Raw genomic sequence first — 18,363 nt, 5'->3', positions numbered from 1 at the left:
CTTTCGACTCACCGATCTTGCCGATGAAGACATGAATTCCGCCAAAGGGGACCCGGTACCCATACTCGATTTAGTTGGCCTCGGGGGCCCATCCCTCGTCATCGATGTAGACCTTGCCGCGATGACTCTTGGTCATCCGGCCCACGGTGTACCCCTTGATCCCTGTGAAGCTGCCATTCAAGAACTCAAAACCACTATGCGCTGGCCCCACGGTGGGCGCCAACTGTCATGGAATTATCACGTCAGATGTCCTAGCGTAAGGACTTAGGTGTGGATCCATCACAACATAGTTAGCTTGAAGGGGTTAAACGAGACAAGGGACAAGGAAAGTTTATACTGGTTCGGCCCCTCGCGGTGGAGGTAACAGCCTAATCCAGTGTAGGGTGGTTATTGTTTGGGCTTCGATTACCATGGAGCGAATACGCTTGACCTAGTTCTCGATATCTTTATCCTCCTCCTAACTCACCGCGGTCGTCCCTTTATATACACAGGTTAATGCCTGGAGGCTTACAATGTCCCGGCCAGCTCAAAGACAACGTATCCGGCTCGGTGACTAACTATGCGTGCATTACAATACAAGTTTTATCCTCATGGCAGTTTAGCCTGCACCGTGAACCGCCATATTCAACATCTTCACGGACCTTGTCATTATGAACCGCCAGTGGTATAACCCGGCCCGTCCTGGTCGGGTCATACCCAATAGTTATATCCCCAACACTTCCCAGATTCTTTGCCAGCGTCCTTGCTATCCTTCTTCTTTCCTCTGCTTTCCTTTGCGGGAACTGCTGCTGCCGTTGCCTCTGCCGCGACCACATCCCGGTACATCTTGTCCATGCAAATGATTGCATCCTTCTCATCCGATGGGATGGATATGATTCCAAGTGGCCCAGGAATCTTCAAGGTATTGTAGGCATAGTGGGATGCCGCCATGAATTTGACCAAGGTTGGTCGTCCAAGAATCCCATTGTATGACAAGGGGAGGTCAACCACATCAAACACAATCTTTTCTGTCCGATAGTACAACTCCTCTCCAAATGTCACAGGCAACATGATCTTTCCCTTAGGATGGCTCCTGTCGGGATTAACTCCTTGAAACATGCCGGTGACCTCTAACTCCTCTTCTGCTATCTGAAGCTTGCTGATAACCTTTGGGGAAATCAGATTCAACCCGGCCCCGCCATCCACCAATATCTTAGTGACCTTGAGGTTGCGAATTGTTGGAGAGACCAACAATGGCAAACATCCTACCGTAGTGGTACGGTCAGGATGATCCTCTTTGTCAAAAATGATGGGCGTGCGTGACCATTTGAGTGGTTTCCGGGCCTCTGGTGCTGGTTCCACGACATTGACCTCAGGCGCCCACCATTTGAGTTGGTGTTGAGAAGGGTGCATGGAAGCACCCCCATCAATGCATAGGGCATTAGTGGCCTTCTGAAACTCTTGCTCACTGGTTTCCTCCTCATCACAAGCTTCCTTCTCTTGACCTCTGGCGGGTTTTCCTTTATTCCGAAGAGGTTTGTTGGGGCGATTTGCTTCACCGCCTCGACCCTTACCAGCAGCAACATTCTGACCCTTTTTCTTGTCATGCTTCTCGTACTCAACTCTTTGCCTCTTGACAAGTTGCTCAACCTAATAACACTCTTGAAGGTCGTGGCCCTTGGTCCGATGGATCTTGCAATATGGCCCATCGCCTTTTCCGGCCTTCTCGGCAGCCGCAGCTTCCCGGAAGTCAGCGCACATCGCAGCTTCCTTGCCAGGGACTTCAACCTTGGCTATCTTGCCGGTACTAGGCGTACCCGACCCTTTAACAATCATCACCGCCTTATCGTTGCGCCTCTTATTATGCTTCTTGCTCTTCTTCTGACTGGCGGATTCATCATCATCTTCTGAATCAATATTGATGCAATCCTCCTCTCTGGGTACATTCCTTCCCTCCTCCATCCGAGCACACTTATCCACCAGGGTGTAAAGCTCCTTCACAGTCTTGGGCAACCACATATTCATCTTGGAACGAATCTCGTGGTTGCGCACATTGGACTGGAAGGCGGCTATTACAGCTGCCGGATAGATGTTTGGGATGTTCCTGTGGACTCTATTGAACCTCTGCAAATACTTTCGGAGTGTCTCTCCTTCTTTCTCCTTGAGAAGCTGCAAATTGCTGGGTCAGCCTAGTTCTTGATGGACGCCAGTGAAGGCGCCAATGAACTCATAGCAAAGGTCAGCCCATGACGAAATGGAGTTCTTCGGCAGATGCATCAACCAAGACCTCACATTGGACTTGAGGGCCAAAGGAAAGTAGTTGGCGAATACCTTCTCATCTCTTCCCCCGACAGCTTGGATGGCAATGCTATAGATGCTCAGAAACTCTGCCGAGTTGACCCTCCCATCATACTTCTCGGGTTTCTCTGGCTTGAATGTGTAGACAGGCGGCCAATGGACTTGCCACAGCTCACGAGTAAAGGCAGGGCTTCCAACCTCGATAGGTCGGCACCCGCCAATATCGAGCGCAGGCTCGTCGACGTCAGGACTGTTGCACCCGTTGGTCCGATGGCGGTCGTCGAGGCGTTGCTCAACGACAACACATGCATCTTCTCTCCGCCTGTCCTCCGGGGCTTGCCATCGATCTGGACACGCTCGAGGGTCAAAAGAGGCCATCAAGACGTCATCAGGTTCTTGATGTTGTCGAGCTCATGCTGGTTTCCATGGTAGGGACTGCACCATGGAGGTTGCCCCTTCCGTACGACTAGCAGCACAAGCCATTGCCGTTGCTTGGGGAGGCTGTGGTGGGCCGCTCACTGTGAGCCCCCGCCTCGGTGAAACCGAGCAAACCCTGGATTGTGGCACGCCACTCGTCCATCTGCTCAGCTACTGGCGGGAACCTAAGTAGCAGCCGAGCCCACGTCATAGCCTCCATAGCCGTGCTCAGCATGGGTGATGATGATGCAGAACGTAGTGTCGCTCGGCTTCTGACGGTGCCAACAGCAATGGTACTGTGCCCCCGCTGTTGCGGGGCAGCCACCTAGATGGCATGGTGGTGCGGCAAAGGCGCTTGAGGGACAGCGGCTCTGTTGGGCGCAACAGCTTGGCCGACTCACCCAGGGGAAGGCGCACGCACAACGGTTGCTCCCGTAATAGGGGCGGCAGGAGGGTGGTGGTTCACCCTAGACTGAGCGCCATCACTGTAGTTGTGCCCGTCGGCGAGAGGAGGAGGTGTGGACAGAGTAATCCCTCCACCCGTACCTCATGGAGCGTGGCCATTGGGGTGTTGCTGATGTCACTCTCCTCCGGTGCCTCCAGCTTCTGCTTCGGCCGCGGGGGAAATGGTGATGGTGCCGCCTGCTCCGACCACATCCCCAGCGGCATCTACATCCTCGCGTGCCTCCGCACCTCCCGTAGCGTTGGCAGAAGCGGGTGGCAGAGCCTTTGAGGTGGACGGTGGAGCTGAAACACCGGACTTCTTCTTGGGTGCCATGGCTGATGGCGCCGTCGAAGACGAAGATGGTGATGAAGATGACGCGCTGCACATGCTTTCAGGTTCTCGGAAGCTACCTCCCCTACCTGGCGCGCCAAAGATGTTGCAGGAAACCATGACCACCTATGGGACCAAGGGGCCCCTTGCTGGTTCGGCAGGGGGGATGTCACTTTGCGCAAAGAGCAGAGGAGCATGGGGCAGCGCGACAGGGATCACACGAGCAATTTTACCCAGGTTCGGGCCGCCGCGAGGCATAAAACCCTACTCCTTCTTTGGTGGATTAATGGTGGAAGAATGGTGGTGGAGCGTAGTACACTTGCCTGGTAGGGGCGGCAGCGGCTACGCGCGTATGGGTGTCTAACTTTCCAGCCTCGCGAACCCTTTCTACGGTTGCCATGGGCCTCCTTTTATAGGTTAAGGGGTCACCACATTGGAAAATCAGTCATTATGCACTGATGAGATAGCAAACAGTGCTATCATACCTAACTCTACAGGCTGACATGGTGCATTAAATGCACCGCTCAACATCACATCGTTGCTCGCCCGGCAAGCCTTGCTTGGCTTGTTTTGCCAGCTCCACGCCTTCTTGTTCGACACGTCACGGGACGGGTGTAGTCTGTAGTATTTCCTGTAGAAAGAGGCTGCCATGTGGCGAATGGCTGCCACTTAATCACCTTGCGGCTTGAAACCGCACTGATCCATGACGTGGGTCATGGGGGAGTGGGTGATGAGGTGTTTCTTGCCTCCGTGAGTCCCAGTAGGCCCTGCCACGATGTCTTGGTCGCTTTCTTACGGGGGTGGCTCTGCCCTTGCCAAGCCCATTTACCCGGCAAGGGAGGCTTTTCTCCTGGTGGTACTTTGCTTCTCTGGCTTGATCTTGGTCCTCTTGTTCTGCATGCTGGTCCTTCAAAGATCTGGTCTCTTGTACTCTGGCATGGCTTGATGCCATAATCTTGTTCCCGTGCCTGTGCACAGTCAGGGCAACATACCTAGGGTCTGTTGCACCGACACGCCTGCGGCCAGGTAAAGGGGCGCACCAGCCCCTTGTGGGCTGGTCTGTCCTTCCCTCGACCCATTAAGCCCATATCTTTGCCGGGGTTGCCCGAAACTCCTTTCCGGTGACCCGATATGTACCCGGTACGCTCCGGAACACTTCTGGTATCTGAATACTATTGTCCTATATATCAATCTTTACTTCTCGACCATTTCGAGACTCCTCATCATGTCTGTGATCTCATCCGGGACTCCGGACAACATTCGGTCACCAAATCACATAACTCATATAATACATATCGTCATCGAACGTTAAGCGTGCGGACCCTACGGGTTCGAGAACTATGTAGACATGACCGAGACACCTCTCCGGTCAATAACCAATAGCGGAACCTGGATTCTTATTGCCTCCCACATATTCTATGAAGATCTTTATCGGTCAAACCGTTATGACAACATATGTTATTCCCTTTGTCCATCGGTATGTTACTTGCCCGAGATTCGACGTCGGTATCTTCATACCTAGTTCAATCTCGTTACCGGCAAGTCTCTTTACTCGTTCCATAATACATCATCTTGCAACTAGCTCATTAGTCAGTTTGCTTGCAAGGCTTCTTATGATGTGTATTACCGAGAGGGCCCAGAGATACCTCTCCGATACTTGGAGTGAAAAATCCTAATCTCGATCTATGCCAACCCAACAAACACCTTAGGGGATACCTGTAGAGCATCTTTATAATCACCCAGTTATGTTGTGACATTTGATAGCCCACAAAGCATTCCTCCGATACCCGTGAGTTGCATAATCTCATAGTCAAAGGAATATGTATATGACATGAAGAAATCAATAGCAATAAAACTGAACGATCATAATGCTAAGCTAACGAATGGGTCTTGTCCATCACATCATTCTCCTAATCATGTGATCCCTTTCGTCAAATGGCAACACATGTTTATGGTTAGGAAACTTAACCATATTTGATTAACGAGCTAGTCTAGTAGAGGCTTACTAGCGAGAGGGTATTTTGTCTATGTATCCACACATGTATCAAGTTTCTGATTAATACAATTCTAGCATGAATAATAAACATTTATCATGAAACAAGGAAATATAAAATAACAACTTTATTATTGCCTCTAGGGCATATTTCCTTCAGCATAATCATCAACAGTGGCTCAAGTATCCGGTATATACTATGCTTATGCACCTATGCGCTAGAAACATACCAATGGAGATTCTGGAATCCCTAAGTACACTTTTATTCTATTGTTTTACTCGTCATTACAATCCTTGCACTTCATTTACTTTTACGTTATTTAGTCACAAGTCACAACACTACTCAACAATCATTTTATCTGCCATCACTCTGCTTTAGTCGATAATTATCTGCAGGACAACAATACATAACTCTCTACAAGAGGCAAAAGTCTGATTCCCGTGCTCCCTGTTGGATCAATACTCTTACTTCAAAAAGGCTACAACTAAATCCTATACACGTGCAGGCCATCAACCTTTTCCTGGCGCCGTTGCCGGGAAGCTGAGTGATTTTGGGCTTTGTCTTAGGTTTTGAATTAATTTGTGTCCTAAAGATTTTTGCCGATAGAAAGCAGCCATGATCCTTCAAGAGGAAATTTGTCAAGTAGGAGTGGAATTGGTTGCAGGACCATCTCAAGGAGAGAATGTTATATCAGTTTGCCCTGACCTACTAGGCAAAACATATGAGATAGATCCTTGGTTGATTGCTATGGTGAAAGAAAATATATTCCGAGGTTATGCAACTGAATGCCCGTATAAGCATATAAAAAAAATTAACCTTGCTTGTGGAACTTTTTAGTTGCAGGACTTGACTAATGAAGAAATAAAGGCAATTTTTGCTTATTCATTAGATGGAGGAGCTACCAAACGTCTAGAAAGCCAGCCAATGAACATCTTGAGGAATTGATCAGAATTGTTGAAAGTGTTCTTTACTTATTATTATCCTCAAGGAAAGTTATATACATTAAGAAGGAAAGTCAGCAGCTTTCAAGAATGAGAAGGTGAGAAATTGGTAGATGCATATATAAGGTATCGTGCAATACTCATTGCATGTCCTCAACACTATTAACCTGATTACTTAATAGTTAAGTTCTTTTATGGTGGAATTGAGTCGCAAAGTAAACAAGCTTTAGATCTTGCTTCTAGAGATTCTTTTCTGGGAACCGAGATATCAAAGGCTTGTATATTACTTGACATGATGAGGTATAATGCTGAGAATTGGTACCTTTGTTCAGAGGAAAAGAGTAAGGTTGATCCTGTTTCTGATAGTATTAAGTCTTTCCTTAGAACTACAAAAGTAAAATACTTACATCGTGAATTAAATATTGGAACTGACCCTATGTTGCATGTCTTAAAAGACTTTTCTAAGTTTTTGATTTTTCCTGAGAAAAGGTATTTGAAACATAGCAAGGAGTCTAAAGCTATTGGCATGGTGGAGGCTATAAAGAAGAAGATGATACGTCTCCAACATATCTATAATTTTTTATTGTTCCATGCTATTATAGTATCAATCTTGGATGTTTTATATACATTTACAAGAAACTTTATGTCATTTTTTGGGACTAACTGTAGCGACCAGACCTCAAACAGTCTGATCTCTGTGCTTCAGTGTCATCCCTGGATCAGTAATGCCGACACGCACAGTACTTGAAGGATTTATAACAGAGTAGAAATCACACACTTATTGCATCGAATGTCTCCAAAGGAGAACTTATTACAATAAATATGGCTTAAGGCCATCTAATAACGATAACAACGGAAGGTTTGGAAGATAAGTGAGTCCATCAACTCCAACGGCATCACTGAGTATAGAACCACGACCTAAAGCACCTTAATCGTCGTTTGAAAAGTCTGCAACATGAATGTTTCAGCCCAAAAACGGGTCAGCACATGGAATATGCTGGCAATGTAACACATAGAGAATAATGAATAGAAAAATGCTATACTACATGCATATATGCCTGGTGGAAAGCTCTATGGTTACAGTTTTGCATAAACCCAAATTTTCCCTACTGCAAAGGAATAAGTTTTATTTAACTATCATGGTGGTTGTTAAACATTGAGAAGATAGACATCCTCTCAATCCCAATTAAACATCATCATTAAACCCAACAAATTAAATTAAAGTAACATGACGAGATTCGCATGATAGTCCAGGTACTAGATACTCAAAACGTCCATAACCGGGGACACGGCTAACCATGATTAGTTTATACACTCTGCAGAGGTTTGCGCAATTTTCCCCACAAGACTCGATCTCCTCCGTTGGATTTCTCGCACTACATGGTGTTTGAGAAATGGATGACCGAGACATAGTCTTTCAGAAGCGTTTGCACCTTACGACCGGGTAGACAGTACCAACCTACATCCCCTACATCTGCTAGTCTACCACTGTAAGAGTTCACACGACTTAATCAACTATGCTAGAGCCCATAGTAGCTTGTGGCTGCACACGGAAGTTTCTAGCATGAATAATCAAATGATCCCTTTGGGCCTGGGTGGCGGTCCATAAAAACAGGCAAACACTGGAATACCTAGGTGCCTCAATCCACCCAGTTGTGTATTAAAGTTGCCAGCTTAAATAAACCATTAATAACAATCTCACATCTGTCATGGATACACTCACCCAATCTACGTCTACTAGCATAGCATGGCAATATAAGCAAACGTAGAAGTAACTCCCAAGGGTTTGAATATAAAAAAGGTAATAGGTACTACCTCATCTACTTCCCAAAACCAACATATTAATCAGATCCTAATCATGCAATTGTTTGAGGATTGATCTAATGCAATAAAACTGGGTAGTAAAGAGGTATGATCAAAGTGTTACTTGCCTTGCTGATGATCCATGAAACCTAGAGATTCGAAGTAGCAAGCGGCGCACTCCGGATACTCTATCACAAACAAACAAGCAAACAAGCATACAATAAGTACTCATCTAATGCACGGGTAAAACTCAAATAAACGAGCTAACCAAAAAGTTCAACTTAAGAACTCTGGTTTGCAAAAAGAACCAAATCAAACGAAACAACGAAAGTCAAACGGCGAAAGAAAGAGCTTCGTTTACTAATCTGGACCTAAGTCAAATTTAATAGTAGCAAAAACTTGTTCGAGTTGGTTAAACGGAAAGAGGGTTTCGAGACGAAACTCTAGGCGCTTGAATCGCCTGATTCCGATAAACGAGCAAAAAGTTAAACTAAAACGAAAATCGGATCAGACATTGCGATCTGGAATAATCGCGGAAAATCCGAGAAAATGAAAAAACTGACGAACAGTTTAATGAACGGACGTTCGCTAACTGAAACTAAACGGTGAACTCGTCCGTTAAAACGAACGAATAAGCGAACGCTCGCTAAATAAATAAACCAAAAAAAACAAACCGATCTAAAAAAATAAAACTAGGGTTTTCTAAAAAAACCGAATCGGTTTTTCTGAGAAAACCGGGGCGGCGGCGGCTACCTCGTCGGGCTCCGATGAAGTCCGGCGGGGTCAGGTGGGGCGGCGGGGCTCCGGCAGCGGCGGCGGGTGGCATGGGTGGTGGCGACGGGCGTCGGCGGCTCCGGACAGCAGCGGCGGCACACGACGACGGCGGCGGCTCGGCGGCGTGGCGGGACGGGGTTTGGCGGCGGGGGTGGCGGCGTATTTATAGGAGGGGGGAGGGCTCCGGCTGGCTTGGGGGAGGGGACAACGGCGGAGCGGCTCGGGGTCGGACTCCCCGAGTCTGGCGGTGACACGGCGGGGCTGGCGGTGGCGATGGCGAGGCCGGCCCGGCTCGACTGGGCCTCGGCCGAGTCGGGCGCTGGAAACTTTTTTTAAAAAAAACAATTCCGCCCAACAGAAAAAAATCCTAGAAAATAAAATTAAAATCTAAAAATGCCAAAACAAATTTTCGCCGTCTAAATAAAATATTTAGGACGAGATGAACATTTTCTTAGCCCTAAATGCATTTTTGAAAAACGTGCAATTTTTCCTTAATTCAAATAAAATAGCCAAAAACTCCGAAATAAAACTTATTTGATTTTTTTATTAAATCCTCAATATTTCTGTATTTTGGGAAAGTCATTTTATTCCCTCTCTCATATTTTTATAATAGAAATAATTGAGGATAAAATAAATAAAACCAAACGATCCTATTTTCAATATTTGAAAAAAACTCAAATATGAAAATAACAAAATCCCCAACTCTCTCCGAGGGTCCTTGAGTTGCGTAGAATTTCTAGGATCAAGCCAACAACAATAAAATATGATATGCAATGATGATCTAGTGTATAACATTCCAAATTGAAAATTTGGGATGTTACAAACCTACCCCCCTTAAGATGAATCTCGCCCTCGAGATTCGGGTTAGCTAGAAAATAGGTGAGGGTGGTCCTTCAGCAGATCTTCCTCTCGCTCCCAGGTGGCTTCATCCTCGGTGTGGTGGCTCCACTGAACTTTGCAAAACTTGATAACCTTGCTGCGAGTGACTCGGCTGGCATACTGGAGAATCTTAACTGGTTTCTCCTCGTAGGTTAAATCACTATCCAACTGAATTGCTTCCAGCAGCACTGTATCTCTCAGCGGTATATCAGCCATCTCTGCGTGGCACTTCTTCAACTTTGATACATGAAACACGTCATGAACTCCTGACAATCCTTCGGGCAATTCCAACTTGTAAGCAACTTCTCCCATACGCTCCAAAACTTTGTATGGTCCCACAAAACGTGGCGCTAATTTTCCCTTAACTCCAAAGTGCTTAACTCCTCAAAGTGGGGACACACGAAGATAAACTCTGTCTCCGACTTCGTAAACTATTTCCTTGCGTTTTAAATCTGCATAGCTTTTCTGCCTAGACTGGGCTACCTTGAGCCTATCGCGAATCAACTTCACCTTCTGTTCAGACTCCTTAATCAAATCTGGTCCAAACAACTGGCGATCTCCAACTTCATCCCATAGCAACAGGGTCCTGCACCTCCTTCTGTACAAGGCTTCGAAAGGGGCCATCTTCAAACTAGATTGATAACTGTTGTTGTAAGAGAACTCTGCATATGGCAAATTGTCGTCCCAACTAGATCCATAATCTAGCACACAAGCTCTCAGCATATCCTCCCATATCTGATTGACTCTCTCGGTTTGTCCATCTGTCTGCGGATGAAAGGATGTACTGAACTCTAGACTGGTACCCAAAGTTTCGTGCAACTGATTCTAGAACTTTAAGGTAAACTGGGTTTCTCTATCTGATACAATGCTCCTCGGAACTCCATGCAGACATATGATCCTGGTCATGTATATCTTTGCCAACTTAGCACTGGTGTAAGTGGTCTTTACTGGGATGAAATGCGCTACCTTCGTCAAACGGTCGACTACAACCCATATCGAGTCATAGCCTGAACGAGTCCTGGGCAATCCAGTGGTAAAATCCATGCCTAGCTTATCCCACTTCCATTTGGGTATCGGCAATGGCTGTAGCAATCCTACTGCCTTCTGATGCTCTGCCTTCACCCTCTGACATACATCACAAACCGCTACGTACTCCGCAATATCCTTCTTCATTCCGATCCACCAGAAAGTGCCCTTCAAATCCAGATACATCTTGGTATTTCCTGAGTGAATCGAATACGGCAAATCATGGGCCTCTTGTAGAATCAAGTTTTTGATCTCCGGATCATTAGGCACATAAACACGGTCCTCAAACCATAAAGTATCATGCTCATCCTCACGAAATCCTTTAGCTTTTCCTTTGCTCATCTTCTCCTTTATAGAGGCAATCTCCTTGTCAGTCTTCTAAGCCTTTTTGATCTTTTCCATCAAGGTTGACTGAATCTCCAAAGCTGCTACATAGCCTCTCGGAACTATCTCCAAACATAGCTCGCGAAGATCCTCGGCTAACTCCTTTGGTATCTCTGCGGTCAAGAGTGTGTTGACATGGCTCCTGCGGCTCAACGCATCGGCTACTACGTTAGCCTTTCCGGGGTGATAATGCAGCCTCATATCGTAATCCTTGATGAGCTCCAACCATCTCCTTTGCCTGAGATTCAACTCCTTTTGTGTGAAAATGTACTTCAAACTCTTATGATCTGTGTACACCTCACAATGGTTTCCGATGAGAAAATGTCTCTGAAGGAAATATGCCCTGTAGGCAATAATAAAGTTATTATTTATTTCCTTATATCATGATAAATGTTTATTATTCATGCTAGAATTGTATTAACCGGAAACATAATACATGTGTGAATACATAGACAAACAGATTGTCACTAGTATGCCTCTACTTGACTAGCTCGTTGATCAAAGATGGTTATGTTTCCTAGCCATAGACATGAGTTGTCATTTGATTAACCGGATCACATCATTATGAGAATGATGTGATTGACATGACCCATTCCATTAGCTTAGCACACGATCGTTTAGTATGTTGCTGTTGCTTTCTTCATGACTTATACATGTTCCTATGACTATGAGATTATGTAACTCCCGTTTACCGGAGGAACACTTTGTGTGCTACCAAACATCACAATGTAACTGGGTGATTATAAAGGTGCTCTACAGGTGTCTCCGAAGGTACCTGTTGGGTTGGCGTATTTCGAGATTAGGATTTGTCACTCCGATTGTCGGAGAGGTATCTCTGGGCCCCCTCGGTAATACACATCACTTAAGCCTTGCAAGCATTGCAACTAATGAGTTAGTTGCGGGATGATGTATTACGGAACGAGTAAAGAGACTTGCCGGTAATGAGATTGAACTAGGTATTGAGATACCAACGATCGAATCTCGGGCAAGTAACATACCGATGACAAAGGGAACAATGTATGTTGTTATGCGGTCTGACTGATAAAGATCTTCATAGAATACGTGGGAGCCAATATGAGCATCCAGGTTCCGCTATTGGTTATTGACCGGAGATGTGTCTCGGTCATGTCTACATAGTTCTCGAACCCGTAGGGTCCACACGCTTAATGTTACGATGACAGTTATTATGAGTTTATATGTTTTGATGTACCGAAGGTTGTTCGGAGTCCCGGATGTGATCACGAACATGACGAGGAGTCTCGAAATGGTCGAGACATGAAGATTGATATATTGGAAGCCTATGTTTTGATATCGGAAGTGTTCCGGGTGAAATCAGGATTTTACTGGAGTATTGGGAGGTTACCGGAACCCCCCGGGAGGTTAATGGGCCTTAGTGGGCCTTTATGGAGAAGAGGAGAGGCGGCCAGGGCTGGACCGCGCGCCCCTCCTCCCTAGTCCGAATAGGATAAGGAGAGGGGGGCGGCGCCCCCCTTCCTTCCTCTCTCCCTCCTCTTTCCCCCCTCCCAAGTCCTAATCCAACTAGGAAAGGGGGGAGTCCTACTCCCGGTGGGAGTAGGACTCCTCCCGGTGCGCCTCTCCCCTTGGCCGGCCGCACCCCCCTTGCTCCTTTATATACAGGGGCAGGTGGGCACCCTAGAGACACAACAATTGATCGTTTGATCTTTTAGCCGTGTGCGGTGCCCCCCTCCACCGTAGTCCACCTCGATAATACTGTAGCGATGCTTAGGCGAAGCCCTGCGTCGGTAGAACATCATCATCGTCACCACACCGTCGTGCTGACGAAACTCTCCCTCAACACTCGGCTGAATCAGAGTTCGAGGGACGTCATCGGGCTGAACGTGTGCTGAACTCAGAGGTGCCGTACGTTCGGTACTTGATCGGTCGGATCGTGAAGACATACGACTACATCAACCGTGTTGTGCTAACGCTTCCACTTACGGTCTACAAGGGTATGTAGACAACACTCTCCCTCTCGTTGCTATGCATCACCATGATCTTGCGTGTGCGTAGGAATTTTTTTGAAGTTACTACGTTCCCCAACAATGGTATCAGAGTCTGGTTTTATGCGTAGATGTCATATGCACGAGTAGAACACAAGTGAGTTGTGGGCGATATAAGTCATACTGCTTACCAACATGTCATACATTGGTTCAGCGGTATTGTGAGATGAAGCGGCCCGGACCGACATTACGCGTACGCTTACGCGAGACTGGTTTCACCGCCACGAGCACTAGTTGCTTAAAGGTGACCGGCAGGTGTCTGTCTCTCTCACTTTAGTTGAACCGAGTATGAGTACGCTTGGTCCTTGCGAAGGTTAAAACAGCACCAACTTGACAAACTATCGTTGTGGTTTTTATGCGCAGGTAAGAACGGTTCTTGCTCAGCCCGTAGCAGCCACGTAAAACTTGCAACAACAAAGTAGAGGACGTCTAACTTGTTTTTGCAGGGCATGCTGTGATGTGATATGGTCAAGACATGATGATAAATTTTATTGTATGAGATGATCATGTTTTGTAACCGAGTTATCGGCAACTGGCAGGAGCCATATGGTTGTCGCTTTATTGTATGCAATGTAATCGCCCTGTAATGCTTTACTTTATCACTAAGCGGTAGCGATAGTCGTAGAATCATAAGATTGGCGAGACGACAACGATACTACGATGGAGATCAAGGTGTCACGCCGGTGACGATGGTGATCATGACGGTGCTTCGAAGATGGAGATCACAAGCACAAGATGATGATGGCCATATCATATCACTTATATTGATTACATGTGATGTTTATATTTTATGCATCTTATCTTGCTTTGATTGATGGTAGCATTATAAGATGATCCCTCACTAAATTATCAAAGTATAAGTGTTCTCCCCGAGTATGCACCATTGTGAAAGTTCTTCGTGCTGAGACACCACGTGATGATCGGGTGTGATAGGCTCTAGTTCAAATACAACGGGTGCAAAATAGTTGCACACGCGGAATACTCAGGTTAAACTTGACGAGCCTAGCATATAAAAGATATGGCCTCAGAACACGGAGACCGAAAGGTCGAGCGTGAATCATATAGAATATATGATCAACATAGTGATGTTCACCATTGAAACTACTCCATCTCACGTGATGATCGGACATGGTTTAGTTGATTTGGATCACGTGATCACTTAGAAGATTAGAGGGATGTCTATCTAAGTGGGAGTTCTTAAGTAATGTGATTAATTGAACTTAAGTTTATCATGAACTTAGTACCTGATAGTGTCTTGCTTGTCTATGTTGATTGTAGATAGATGGCCCGTGCTGTTGTTCCGTTGAATTTTAATGCGTTCCTTGAGAAAGCAAAGTTGAAAGATGATGGTATCAATTACAGGGACTGGGTCCGTAACTTGAGGATTATCCTCATTGTTTCTCATAAGAATTACATCCTGGATGCACCGCTGGGTGCCAGACCTGCTGCAGGAGGAACACCAGATGTTGTGAACGTCTGGCAGAGCAAAGCTGATGACTACTCGATAGTTCAGTGTGCCTTGCTTTATGGCTTAGAACCGGGACTTCAATGATGTTTTGAACATCATGGAGCATATGATATGTTCCAGGAGTTGAAGTTAACATTTCAAGCAAATGCCCGGATTGAGAGATATGAAGTCTCCAATAAGTTCTACAGCTGCAAGATGGAGGAGAATAGTTCTGTCAGTGAGCATATACTCAAGATGTCTGGGTATAATAATCACTTGGTTCAACTAGGAGTTAATCTTCCAGATGATAGCGTCATTGACAGAATTCTACAATCACTACCACCAAGCTACAAGAGCTTCGTGATGAACTATAACATGCAAGGGATGGATAAGACGATTCCCGAGCTCTTCGCAATGCTAAAAGCTGCAGAGGTAGAAATCAAGAAGGAACATCAAGTGTTGATGGTCAATAAGACCACCAGTTTCAAGAAAAAGGGCAAAGTGAAGAAGAAGGGGAACTTCAAGAAGAACAGCAAGCAACTTGCTGCTCAGGAGAAGAAACCCAAGTCTGGACCTAAGCCTGAGACTGAGTGCTTCTACTGCAAGCAGACTGGTCACTGGAAGCGGAACTTCCCCAAGTATTTGGCGGATAAGAAGGATGGCAAGGTGATCAAAGGTATATGTGATATACATGTTATTGATGTGTACCTTACTAATGCTCGCAGTAGCACCTGGGTATTTGATACTAGTTCTGTTGCTAATATTTGCAACTCGAAATAGGGGCTATGGATTAAGAGAAGATTGGCTAAGGACGAGGTGACTATGCGCGTAGGAAATGGTTCCAAAGTCAATGTGATCGCGGTCGGCACGCTACCTCTACATCTACCTTCGGGATTAGTTTTAGACCTAAATAATTGTTATTTGGTGCCAGCGTTGCGCATGAACACTATATCTAGATCTTGTTTGATGTGAGACGGTTATTCATTTAAATCAGAGAATAATGGTTGTTCTATTTATATGAGTAATATCTTTTATGGTCATGCACCCTTGAAGAGTGGTCTATTTTTATTGAATCTCGATAGTAGTGATACACATATTCATAATATTGAAGCCAAAAGATGCAGAGTTGATAATGATAGTGCAACTTATTTGTGGCACGGCCGTTTAGGTCATATCGATGTAAAGCGCATGAAGAAACTCCATACTGATGGACTTCTGAAACCACTTGATTATGGATCACTTGGTACTTGCGAACCGTGCCTCATGGGCAAGATGACTAAAACGCCGTTCTCCGGTACTACGGAGAGAGCAATAGATTTGTTGGAAATCATACATACAGATGTATGTGGTCCAATGAATGTTGATGCTCGTGGCGGATATTGTTATTTTCTCACCTTCACAGATGATTTAAGCAGATATGGGTATATCTACTTAATGAAACATAAGTCTGAAACTTTTAAAAAGTTCAAAGAATTTCAGAGTGAAGTTGAAAATCATCGTAACAAGAAAATAAAGTTTCTACGATATGATCGTGGAGGAGAATATTTGAGTTACGAGTTTGGTCTACATTTGAAACAGTGCGGAATAGTTTCTCAACTCATGCCACCCGGAACACCACAGCGTAATGGTGTGTCCAAATGTCATAATCGTACTTTACTTGATATGGTGCAATCTATGATGTCTCTTACTGATTTACCGCTATCGTTTTGGGGTTATGTTTTAGAGACGGATGCATTCACGTTAAATAGGGCACCATCAAAATCCGTTGAGACGACGCCTTATGAACTATGGTTTGGCAAGAAACCAAAGTTGTCGTTTCTTAAAGTTTGGGGCTGTGATGCTTATGTGAAAAAGCTTCAACCTGATAAGCACGAACCCAAATCGGAGAAATATGTCTTCATAGGATACCCAAAGGAGACTGTTGGGTACACCTTCTATCACAAACCCGAAGGCAAGACTTTTGTTGCTAAATTCGAAGTTTTTCTAGAGAACGAGTTTCACTCGAAAGAAGTGAGTGGGAGGAAATTTGAACTTGATGAGGTAACTATACCTACTCCCTTATTGGAAAGTAGTTCATCACAGAAATCGGTTCCTGTGACATCTACACCAATTAGTGAGGAAGTTAATGATGATGATCATGAAACTTCAGATCAAGTTGTTACTGAACCTCGTAGGTCAAACAGAATAAGATCCGCACCAGAGTGGTACGGTAATCCTGTTCTGGAGGTCATGCTACTGGATCATGATGAACCTACGAACTATGAAGAAGTGATGGTGGGCCCAGATTCCGCAAAATGGCTTGAGGCCATGAAATCTAAGATGGGATCCATGTATGAGAACAAAGTATGGACTTTGGTTGACTTGCCCGATGATTGGCAAGCAATTGAGAATAGATGGATCTTCAAGAAGAAGACTAACGCTGACGGTAATGTTACTATCTACAAAGCTCGACTTGTTGCGAAAGGTTTTCGACAAGTTCAAGGGATTGACTACAATGAGACCTTCTCACCCGTAGCGATCCTTAAGTCTGTCCGAATCATGTTAGCAATTGCTGCATTTTATGATTATGAAATTTGGCAAATGGATGTCAAAACTGCATTCCTGAATGGATTTCTGGAAGAAGAGTTGTATATGATGCAACCGGAAGGTTTTGTCAATCCAAAGGGAGCTAACAAAGTGTGCAAGCTCCAGCGATCCATTTATGGACTAGTGCAAGCCTCTCGGAGTTGGAATAAACGCTTTGATAGTGTGATCAAAGCATTTGGTTTTATACAGACTTTTGGAGAAGCCTATATTTACAAGAAAGTGAGTGGGATCTCTGTAGCATTTCTGATATTATATGTGGATGACATATAGCTGATTGGAAATGATTCTGGATAGCATAAAGGGATACTTGAATAAGAGTTTTTCAATGAAAGACCTCGGTGAAGCTGCTTACATATTGGGCATCAAAGATCTATAGAGATAGATCAAGACACTTAATTGGACTTTCAAAAAGCACATACCTTGACAAAGTTTTGAAGAAGTTCAAAATGGATCAAGCAAAGAAAGGGTTCTTGCCTGTGTTACAAGGTGTGAAGTTGAGTAAGACTCAATGCCCGACCACTGCAAAAGATAGAGAAAAGATGAAAGATGTTCCCTATGCTTCAGCCATAGGCTCTATCATGTATGCAATGCTGTGTACCAGACCTGATGTGTGTCTTGCTATAAGTCTAGCAGGGAGGTACCAAAGTAATCCATGAGTGGATCAGTGGACAACGGTCAAGAACATCCTGAAATACCTGAAAAGGACTAAGGATATGTTTCTCGTTTATGGAGGTGACAAAGAGCTCATCGTAAATGGTTACGTTGATGCAAGCTTTGACACTGGTCCGGACGATTCTAAATCGCAAATCGGATACGTGTTTACATTGAACGGTGGAGCTGTCAGTTGGTGAAGTTCTAAACAAAGCGTCGTGGCGGGATCTACATGTGAAGCAGAGTACATAGCTGCATCGGAAGCAGCAAATGAAGGAGTCTGGATGAAGGAGTTCATATCCGATCTAGGTGTCATACCTAGTGCATCGGGTCCACTTAATATCTTTTGTGACAATACTGGTGCAAGTACCTTGGCGAAGGCATCTAG

The sequence above is a fragment of the Triticum dicoccoides genome, chromosome 1B (genome assembly GCF_002162155.2).
Source record: "Triticum dicoccoides isolate Atlit2015 ecotype Zavitan chromosome 1B, WEW_v2.0, whole genome shotgun sequence".
Lineage (NCBI taxonomy): Eukaryota > Viridiplantae > Streptophyta > Magnoliopsida > Poales > Poaceae > Triticum > Triticum dicoccoides.
The sequence above is the reverse complement of the archived record's forward strand: the minus strand, read 5'-3'. Positions refer to the sequence as shown.